This window comes from Sturnira hondurensis, unplaced genomic scaffold (assembly GCF_014824575.4).
Source record: "Sturnira hondurensis isolate 20B ecotype Veracruz unplaced genomic scaffold, ASM1482457v3 Scaffold0000256, whole genome shotgun sequence".
Lineage (NCBI taxonomy): Eukaryota > Metazoa > Chordata > Mammalia > Chiroptera > Phyllostomidae > Sturnira > Sturnira hondurensis.
Genome location: NW_028072887.1, coordinates 6,764,467 through 6,773,814, shown reverse-complemented (window position 1 = coordinate 6,773,814; position 9,348 = coordinate 6,764,467). Strand labels below are relative to the sequence as shown.

The 9,348-nt window shown below is 38.7% G+C and overlaps 1 long non-coding RNA gene across 1 annotated transcript; it reads right to left on the bottom strand.

Moving 5' to 3' along the window:
* Nucleotides 1-540: 540 nt before the first annotated feature.
* LOC118976382 (uncharacterized) lies at nt 541-5,371 on the bottom strand. Its single transcript, XR_005064264.1, has 2 exons — nt 5,336-5,371; nt 541-611 (listed from the first exon to the last, which is right to left on the bottom strand). It is a non-coding gene; the product is annotated as an uncharacterized LOC118976382 (long non-coding RNA).
* Nucleotides 5,372-9,348: the final 3,977 nt, after the last annotated feature.

Below are 9,348 nucleotides of genomic sequence, written 5' to 3'. Positions count from 1 at the left end.
CAACTCACAACTACCAACTACCAAATCTAAAAAGCAAGAGCAAAAACAAAGCCAACAACCTGAACAGGAACAGAATTGGGTATGGGGATCATTTGGACAATAATCAGCTGGGAGAGGGAAAAGGGAGAAAGGGAGAAATGGTGCAGGGATCAAGAAGCCTAATTGGTAGGAACAAAATAGACAGGGGGATGTTAAGAATAGTAAAGGAAATGGACAAGCCAAAGAACTTACATGAACACCATGCACATGAACTAAGGGTGGGGATTGCTAAGAGAAAGGGGACTACAGGATGGAGTAGGGCAAAGGGAAAAATTTGGGAAAACTGTAACAGCATAATCAATACAGTATACTTAAATAAAAGAACTAAACTCCCTATACTCTCTAAGGCATATGAAATTGTTAGAGAATATAAGCCTAAATTCTTCACATATAATGTATGCTAGACTAATTTTTAAAAAATGAGTTTCAATGTACGCTCTCATGTCATGCAAATAATGACAGTTTTACTTTCTTATTTCCAATTTGAATGCCTTTTATTTCTCTTCCTTGTCGGATCACTATGGCTAGAAATTCCAAAACTATATTGCATAAAAAAGGTGAAAGTGGACATCCTGGTCTTAGTGGGAAAGCTCTCAGTTTTCTCCATTGAGTATGATGTTGGCTATAGGTTTCTGGTATATGGTCTTTATTATGTTGAGGTATCCCCTCTCTATTCCCACTTCACTGAGTGTTTTTACAAACAGTGGGTGCTGTACTTTATCATATGCTTTTTCTGCATCTATTGATATGATCATGTGATTTTTATCTTTCATTTTGTTTATGTGGTATATTATATTTATTGATTTGCAAATATTACACCATCCTTGCATCCCTGGGATGCATCCCTTACACTTAGTCATGGTGTTTGATCTCTTTAATGTATTGCTGGATTCAGTTTGCCAAGATTTTGTTGAAGATTTTAGCATATATATTCATCAGTGATATTGGCCTGCAGTTTCTTTCTTCAATCTTGAGAAAGAACAAAGTAGAAAGGATCACAGTACCTGATATCAAACTATACTATAAGGCCACAGTAATCATAAAAGTCTAATACTGGTGTAAGAACAGACATATAGATCAATGGAACAGAATAGAAAGCCCAGAAATAAACCCATGTCTCTATGGTCAATTCATATTTGACAAGGGGGATGAAGCATAAAATAGAGAAAATAGCCTCTTCCAAAAACAGTGCTGGGTGATCTGCAATGGTACATGCAAAAAAAATGAAACTAGATCACCAATCTACACAATACACCAGAATAAACTCAAAATGGATAAAAGACTTAAACATAAGCTGCAAAACCATAAAAGTCCTAGAGAAAAACATAGGCAGTAAAATTTCAGATATCCCACATAGTAATGTATTCACTGATACATCCTTTAGGGCAAGGAAAATAAAGGAAAAAATAAACAAATGAGACTTCATCAAATTATAAAGCTTCTGCATGTCTAAAGAAAACATCATCAAGATGAAAAGGGAATCAACTGTATGGAAGAACACATTTGCCAGCAACACCTTGGACATGGGTTTGATCCCCAAAATATATAAGGAACCCTGTATGACTCACACCAGGAAGACAAACAATCCAATCAAAAGTGGGCAAAGGACCTGAACAGACAGTTCTCCAAAGAGGACATACAGATGGCCGATAAACATGAAAGGATGCTCAACATCACTAACTATCAGAGATGCAAACTAAAACCAACATGAGATACCACCTCACACCTGTCAGAATGGCCATCACCAATAAATCAACAAAAAAGTGCTGGTGAGGATGTAGTGAAAAGGAAACCTTAGTGCACTGTTGGTGGGAATGAAGATTGGTACAACTAATGTGGAAAACAGTATGGAATTTCTTCAAAATACTAAAATTGTAACTGCCTTTTGACCCAGCAATTCCACTGCTGGGATTACACACCATGAGTCCTAAAACACCGATTCAAATGAACCTGTATACCCCAATGTCCATGGCAGCACAATTTACAATAGCCAAGTACTAGAAAAAGCCTAAGTGCCCATCAGTAAATGAATGGATTAAAAAAGTGGTACATTTACACAATGGAATACTATAGAGCAGAAAGAAAGAAGGAGCTCCTACCTTTCTCAACAGCATGGATGGAACTGGATAGTGTTATGCTAAGTGAAATAAGCTAGGCAGCAAAAGGCAAATGCCATATGATCTCACTTATAAGAGGTATTTTATGAGCAAGTGAACAAAAAAAAAGAAATGAGCAAAATAGAACCAGGGGCATGGGAAAATGGAACAAGGAACAAATTAACATAGACTAGGGGGAGGGGGTGGAGTGGTGAATAAGGGAGGAAGGAAAGGGAAGGGTCTAGTTACAGAACAAATATAAATGACCCATAGACATAAAGAACTGGGTGGGGATTGACCATGGGAGCCTGGAGGGGTGGGGCAGGAGAGAGAAAATTGGGAAAATTGGGACAACTATAATAGAACAATTTTAAAAATTGCAAAAATAAAAATGCATTTCATGCTCTGGGTGTCTAAATCACACTCTGGAACTCTCTGCCTTCAAACATTTTCACTGCTGCCTGGACCATTACAAGGTGAGAGTTAATGGTCAAGGGTAGATATACTTGTCTGAGTATTTCAGTTCTGGTCTTTGAGCCATCCACCTCTGCTCCTGGTCATCAAAAACATTTCCTGGTGTGACCCATTTAGATGCTGATTCTGCTTTTTTTCCCCTTTGCATCAATAATCTCCCTCAGTCATTTTCAGTTGTCATTTATTTTTATTTTTATTTTTATTTAATTCTTGTTTAAGTACAGTTTTCTGTTTTATATTCCCAGCCCTGCCCCACCCCGAGTGCTCCCCACTTCCCTCCCATTTCTGCCTCCCAGCCTTAGTTATTGTCCATGTGTCCTTTATACTTATTAATGTGAATCCATCTCCCTTTCTCCTATGATTCTCTCCCCTTTCCCGTCTGAACCCTGTCAGCCTGTTTCATATTTGAGTGTCATTGGTCATATTTTGCTTGCTTGTTTGTTTTGTTGTTTAGATTCCTGTTACTTGTGATATCATATGGTATTTGTCTTTCATTGCCTGACTTATTTCACTCACCATAATGCTTTCCAGTTCCATCCATGATGTTGCAAAGGGTAGGAGTTCCATCTTCCTTTCTGCAGCATAGACTTCCACTGTGTAAATGTACCATTGCTTTTTGATCCCATCATTTACCGATGGGCATCTAGGTTGCTTCCAACTCTTGGCTACCGTGAATTATTCTGCTATGAACATCGGGGTGCATAGATTCTTTTGGATTGGTGTTTCAGGGTTCTTAGGATATACTCCTAATAGTGGAATTGCTGGGTCAAATGGCACGTTCATTTCTAGTTTTCGTAGAAAATTCCATAGTTTTCCACAATGGTTGTACCCGTCTGCAATCCCACCAACAGTGAACTAGGGTCCCCTTTTCCCCACAACCTCTCCAGCACTTGTTTGTTGCTTTGTTTATGATGGCCATTCTGACTGGTGTAAAGTAGTATCTCATTGTGGTTTTAATTTGCATCTCCCTGATAGCTAGCAATATGGAGCATCTTTTCATGTGTCTCTGGATCCTCTGTATGTCCTCCCTGGAGAAGTGTCTGTTTAAGTCCTTTGCCCAATTTTTAATTGGGTTGCTCATCTCCTTTGAGTGGAGTTGAGTGAGTTCTTTGCATATTTTGGAGATTAAACCTTTGTCTGAGGTGTTGTTCCGTCCCGCGGAACAGTCAACTGGGGTCCCGAGTCTACCTGAAACGGATGAATAGGGATGGGAACAAGAGGTGCGGAGAAAGGCAGCAAGACAAAGGATTCTGATCAAGCTGCAAATTTTATTTTAGGCGGGGCTCTTATATAGAGGGCGGGGAAGAGGGGAAGTGGTCCTGATAGGTTGTCCTGTGCATGCTCACTGCATGCTCCTGGCGATGATTGGTAGGTGGGCGCGTGATCAGCATCTTGATTGGTAGTTAGTACTCGTGATCCAGGGATGCCCCCAAGGGTGGGGCCACCGGGCTTGGCTGCAATATCCTGTTTGGGTTGCCTCAGCCAAGCCCTCCTGGTGCGATCTTCTTGATAGATTGCATCCGCTATCTTTAGGCCCTGACATGAGGTGTCATTGATAAATATGTTTTCCCAAGCTGTTGCTTCTCTTTGTATCTTGACACTGTTTTCCTTAGCCATGCAGAAGCTTCTAATTTTGATGAGGTCCCATTTGTTTATTCTTTCCTTTATGTCCCTTGCTCTAGGGGATGTATCAGTAAAAATGTTGCTGCGTGGAATATCTGAGAGTTTCCTGCCAATGTTCTCCTCTAGGGCTTTAATGGTTTCATGGCTCATATTTAAGTCTTTTATCCACCCTGAATTTATTTTGGTGTATGGTGAAAGTCGGTGCTTGAGTTTCATTTTTTTTTTGTATGTAGCTGTCCAGTTCTCCCAACAGCATTTGTTGAAGAGGCTATCTTTACTCCATTTTATGTTATTGCCCCCTTTGTCGAATATTAATTGACTGAAGAGAGTTTGGTTTATTTCTGGGCTCTCTGTTCTATTCCATTGGTTTATGTGCCTGTTTTTATGCCAGTACCAGGCTGTTTTGATTATAGTGGCCTGTAATACAGTTTGATATCAGGTATTGCGATCCCTCCTACTTTGTTCTTCTTTCTCAAAATTGTGGCTGCTATTCGGGGTCTTTTATGGTTCCATATAAATTTTTGAAGTGTTTGCTCTATGTCTGTGAAATATGCCATTGGTACTTTAATAGGTATTGCATTGAATCTGTAAATTGCTTTGGACAGTATGGACATTTTGATGATGTTAATTCTTCCAATCCATGAACATGGTATATGTTTCCATTTTGTTTGTGTCTTCCTTGATTTCTTTCTTCAGTGTTGTGTAGTTTTCTGCATACAGGTCTTTTACCTCCTTGGTTAGATTTATTCCCAGATATTTTATTTTTGTTTTTCCTATATCGAATGGGATTCTTTTCTTGATTTCTGCTTCTGCTGTTTCATTGTTGGTATACAGAAATGCCTTTGATTTCTGGATATTGACTTTGTATCCCGCTGTTTTGCCAAATTCATTTATTAGTTCGAGCAGTTTTTTGGTAGAGTCTATAGGATTTTCTATTCCATTGGTCTATGTGCCTCTTTTTGACATGACACTATCATGTCATCTGCAAACAATGACAGTTTTGTTTCCTCCTTTCCGATTTAGATGCCTTTTATTTTCTTGTCTGATCGCTGTGGCTAGAACTTCTAATACTATATTGAACAGAAGTGGTGAAAGTGGACAACCTTGTCTTGTTCCTAATCTTAGTGGAAAAGATTTTAGTTTTTGCCCATTGAGTATGATGTTGGCTGTATGTCTTTCACATATGGTCTTTATTATATTGAGGAATGTTCCCTTGACTTCCATTTTTCTGAGTACCTTTAACATAGATGTGTATTGTACCTTATCAAACGCTTTTTCCACATCTATTGATATGATCATGTGTTTTTTGTCTTTGCTTTTGTTTATGTGATTTATTACATTTACTGGTTTGTGAATAGTGAACCATCCTTGCATCCCTGGGATGAATCCCACTTGGTCGTGGTGTATGATCTTTTTGATGTATTGTTGGATGCGATTTGCCAATATTTTATTGAGCATTTTAGCATCTATATTCATCAGCAATGTTGGCCTTAAATTTTCTTTCTTTGTTGTGTCTCCATCTGGCTTTGGAATTAGGATGATGCTCGCTTCATAAAAAGAGTTGGGGAGTTTTCCCTCCTTTTGGATTTTTGGAATAGTCTGTGAAGAATCGGGGTTAGCTCTTCCTTAAAAGCTTTGTAGAATTCTCCTGTGAAACCATCTGGTCCAGGGCTTTTGTGTGATGGGAGTTTTTTGATTACTGCTTCAATTTCATTTGCTGTTATTGACCTGTTCCGGTTTTCTGCTTCTTTTTCATTGAGTTTTGAAAGATTATATTTTTCTAGAAATTTGTCCATTTCACCTAGGTTTTCAAATTTCTTGGCATACAGTTCTTCATAGTAATTTCTTACAATATCTTCTAGTTCTGTGGTATCAGTTATAATCTCTCCTCTTTCATTTCTGATTGTGTTTATTTGGGTCCTCCCTCTTCTTTTCTTAATGAGCCTACTTCAAGGTTTGTCTATTTTGCTTATCTTTTCCAAAAACCAACTCCTAGATTCATTGATCCTTAGAATTGTGCTTTTAGTCTCTATGTCATTCAATTCTGCTCTGATCTTGCTTATGTCCTTCCTTCTGCTTGCTATGGGCTGTCTTTGTTGTTGTTCTTCAAGTTCTTGCAGGCGTCAGGTTAGGTTGTTTGTTTGAAATGTTTCTGTCTTCTTTAGGTAAGCCTGTATTGCTATGAACTTCCTTCTCAGGACTGCCTTCACTATGTCCCATAAGTTTTGGGTTGTTGTGAGTTCATTTTCATTTGTTTCCAGAAGCTTTTTGATTTCTTCCCTAATTTGAATCTTGACCCATTCATTGTTTAATAGCATACCATTCAATCTCCATGCTTTTGAGTGTTTTAGGTTTTTCCCTTTGGGGTTGCTTTCTAATTTCAGTTCCTTGTGATCAGAGAAAATGCTTGGTATGATTTCTATATTCCTGATTTTTTTTGAGACTCATTTTGTGTCCTATCATGTGGTCTATCTTTGAAAATGTTCCATGTGCATTTGAAAAAAATATGTATTTAATATTATATTTGTCTTTCTCACCATTAACAGGAATCTAAACAAGCCCAACAAGCAAGCAAAATACGACCAATGACACTCAAATATGGAACAGGCTGACAGGGTCCAGAGGGGAGAGGGGAGAGAATCATAGGGGAAAAGGGAATGGACTCACATGAACAAGTATAAAGGACACATGGACAATAACTAAGGGTGGGGGGTGGAAATGGGATGGAGCCAGGGAGCATGGGGCGGGGGGCGGGCAGGGTTGGGAATATAAGACAGAAAGCTGTACTTGAACAAGAATTAAATAAAAATTATATTAAGAAAAAAATATGTATTTAGCTTCTTTGAGATGAAGGGCTCTATAGATATCAATTAGGTTTATTTCATCTAGGGTTTCAGTTAATGCTGCAATATCTTTGTTGATATTTTGTTTGGAAGATTTGTCTATTTTAGACAGTGGAGTGTTAAAATCCTCTATTATAATTGTGTTGCTGTCAATATCTTTCTTGAGATCCTCTAGGATTTTCTTTATATATTTGGGTGCTCCTGTGTTAGGTGCATATATATTTACGATGTTAATGTCTTCTTGGTGGATTCTTCCCTTGAGTAATATGAAGTGACCTTCTGGATCTCTCTTTATGGCCCTTTTTTTGAAGTCTATTTTGTCTGATATTAGAATTGCTACCCTGGCTTTTTTTTTTCTTGTCCATTTGCTTGGAAAATTGGTTTCCATCCTTTCACTTTTAGTCTGTGATGCTCTTTTGACCTGAGGTGGGTCTCTTGTAGGCAGCATGTGTGTGGGTCATGCTTTCTTATCCATTCATCTATTCTATGTCTTTTAATTGGTGCATTTAATCCATTTACATTTAAGGTTATTATTGAAAGGTACTTATTCATTGCCATTTATGTACCTGTGTTCCTGTCTGTCTCTCTCTTTTCCTTCCTTTCCTTAAAGCAGCCCTTTTAGTAATTCTTGTAGAGGTGGTTTGGTGGAGGCATATTCTTTTAGACTTCTTTTGTCTTGGAAGCTCTTTATTTGGCCTTCTATCTTGATTGAGAGCCTTGCTGGGTAAAGTAGCCTTGGTTGTGGGCCTCTGTTTCTCATTACTTGGACTATTTCCTGCCATTCTCTTCTTGCTTGGAATGTTTCCATTGAGAAGTCAGTACCCAACCTTATTGGGACCCTCTTGAATGTCACTTCCTTTTTCTCCCTTGCTGCCTTTAGGATTCTCTCTTTGTCTTGGAGGTTTGCCATTTTAATGATGATGTGTCTTGCAGTAGGCCTCTTTGGGTTCCACCTGCCTGGGACTCTCTGCAATTCCTGGATTCGTGTGACTTTCTCTCTCCTCAACTTAGGAACATTTTCTGTTATTACTCTTTCAAGTACATTTTCTATCCCTTGTTCTTCTTCTTCTCCTTCTGATATTCCTATTATTTGGATATTATTATGTTTCATATTATCTTGCACTTCTCTTAGACTCTCCTCATTTTTTCTGATTCTCTTTTCCATTACCTCATCCATCTGGGAGATTCTTTCCACCCTGTCTCCGAGCTCGCTTACGCGGTCCTCCGCCTCATTAATCCTACTCTTCATACCTTCTACTGTGTTCTTCAGTTCAGAAATTGTATTTTTCATTTCCTCTTGGCCTTTGCTGATGGTTTCTATTTCCTTTTTCATGTTGGTATAGTTTGCGGAGAGTTCATTGTAGCTCCCCTGTAGTTTCTGGTAGCTTCTTGTAAGCTCTTTGAATTTCCTGATAACCAGTGCTTTTAATTTCACATCAGATAGTTGTCTTGCCTCTATTTCATCTAACATTCTTTCTGAGACTTCCTCCTTTCCTTTCATTTGGGGATTGTTTCTTTGTCTTTCCATTGTTTGTGATGCTCTTCTTGTTGGTCTCAACTTCTTAAATTGTTCTCTTCTGGTTCCCTGGGTTTATGGTGTGAACTTCTGTGGTAGGATGCCTGTGAAATTCAGTGGTGCAGTCTCCTGCAGGTATCTTGGTGTTCTTTGCTTCCGCCTACTAAATAAAATTTGTTGTGGGGGTGACTTCCCATGCAAGTCCCCCTGGGTGCCACAGATGAGAGTGAATATGGCTGAGACACAATGTGATCTGCTTAGGGAGGAGAAGTGGCCATTTTCCCACTTCTCAGAGGAAAAAGGCCATGGGCTAGTGGCCAGTTTCTCAGGGGAGACAAAGGCTGGCAGCTGGCAGTTTCTCTGAGGAGAAAAAAAAAAGCCTCAGTTGTCATTTTATTCTTCAGTTTTCCTTCAACTATTTTGCACTTCCAAGGACACTTAAAATTTATGGGCCAACAGGCTTCTTCCTTATGTGTTTTGCTGTGTTTTTTGGATTTATTGTCCTAAAAAATTATAGGGCCAGGAACTTAAAGGATACAGGCTATACTATGTGTTCATCACCTTTTAATCATGGCAGTCAGTATTAGGTAGATACAAAGCTAAAGTCCAAAAGAAGTTCAGAGCAAGCTAAAGAACAAATAATCATACAAAGAAAATACTTGTAGTAAGAAACAAAAATGATGTGTGAAGGCAAGAGGCTTGGAACACAAGGATTGTGGGAAGTGGTGTCATGGGTCTGGTGGTTTTGTAAGAGTTT